The sequence below is a fragment of the Lucilia cuprina genome, chromosome 6 (genome assembly GCF_022045245.1).
Source record: "Lucilia cuprina isolate Lc7/37 chromosome 6, ASM2204524v1, whole genome shotgun sequence".
Classification (NCBI taxonomy): domain Eukaryota; kingdom Metazoa; phylum Arthropoda; class Insecta; order Diptera; family Calliphoridae; genus Lucilia; species Lucilia cuprina.
The window spans coordinates 3,079,560-3,081,370 of NC_060954.1; positions in this window are offsets into that span (position 1 = coordinate 3,079,560).

Consider the following 1,811-nt stretch of genomic DNA (forward strand, 5'->3'; position numbering starts at 1 on the left):
GAACTAGAACTGAACTAGAACTGATCTAGAACTGAACTAGAACTGAACTAGAACTGAACTAGAACTGAACTAGAACTGAACTAGAACTGAACTAGAACTGAACTAAAAATGAACTAGAACTGAAGTAGAATTGAACTAAACTAGAACTGAACTAGAACTGAACTAAAACTGAATTAGGTCATTAGAAAAAGTAGTTGTTGTTAATCGCTTCTATAGCAACACATGCAAGAAAACTTACTTTAATGGAAAGACCTTACCAAACTACTTCTATGTAATCCAGGTGATATGAAAAACATGTTGTTAGGTAAGTTATTAAAACTGGAAGTCATTAGATAGTTTTTGCTGTAAAAGAAGCTAAGAAAACATTGCCAATAATATGTACTTATATGCTGCTAATACCTCGCCCTCAACTGTACTACATCTAAATTAAGTTAAAATTTTAAATGAAAACATGTATTGAACGTTTAGAAAAAAAACCTCCAAAATCGGCTTTAATATTACAATAAACGGAAGCCTAAAATAATCATTAAATTGTAAAAAAAAAGTCCCAACTAAAATTACTGCAGTTCATTAAGCAAATCCCTAAGAGAAATAAACTAAACATTCCAAGCAAAATAAACAATTGTCATTAGTTACAAGAAACAAAAAGAAACTAAAAGTAAAATTTAAGTGTGACTATTTCTTATTAACAATATTTTTTCGTTAAATAATTTACTAAATTTTTCTCTAAAATAAAACAAAAAGAAGATCATCATCTCGAAAAGTATTGATTGCATTATTGGTTTTTAACTATTTTTCCGTTGGGTTGGAATGGCGGCGGTAAAGACAACAGCAAAAGTATTGAAATTGTTAAAATGTTGTTGGTATTCGAGTGAGTGAGTGGCTGATGATGTGAGGATGGTAGTGGTGGTGGCATGTTATTTGTAATAATATTTTTATTATAGTATTGGAATGTTTTTAATACATGTATATAAGATTACAATACATACATACGTATGTACAAGTGAATGGTGATAAGTAAGTACCACCAAGAAAAATCTTTAAAAATTAAACCTAAAAAATAAAATCTTATTTCAAAATCATTACGATTTTAAAGATGTGCTTAGATTTTTTTGCTCGATCATTATTTTTATTATTGTATATTTTTGTAAATTATTTTACAAAATTATAGTGATGACAGCTTAGTTTCTTTTTTTATTTTTTATTTTTTTTTAACTATTGAAGGTCATTTCTTGTAAGTTAACATGTAAGTTTATAGACAGTTTCATCTTTTGAAGTTTTTTCTTTTCTTAGTTTTAATTATACAATTGAAATAGTAGACTCTTTATAAATGTCTATTAACGGGTAATATTTGATGAGCAATAGGTGTCAATTTACATTAAATATTTTTGTATTGAAAGATGTTTCCGGGATTTTCAATGTGGTGTTATTTGTAGAAACAAGTGTTATAAAGAAGTTTTAAATTGGTCTTTTACTTATTTGAAAAAATTTAATTATTTTAAATTTTTGAAAATTGAGTTTGAAACTAAATAGATGCCAAACTTGGAATAGAATTGCACCTTTGTCTAGCTCATGCTCTAGACTATAGTCTAGTCTATGCTGTAGAATTAAACTAGAAATTAACTAAAACTGAACTAGAACAGAGCTAGAACAGAACTAAAACTGAACTAGAACAGAACTAGAACAGAACTAAAACTGAACTAGAACTGAACTGAACTAGAACTGAACTGAACTAGAACTGAACTAGAACTGAACTGAACTAGAACTGAACTAGAACTGAACTAGAACTGAACTAGAACTGAACTAGAACT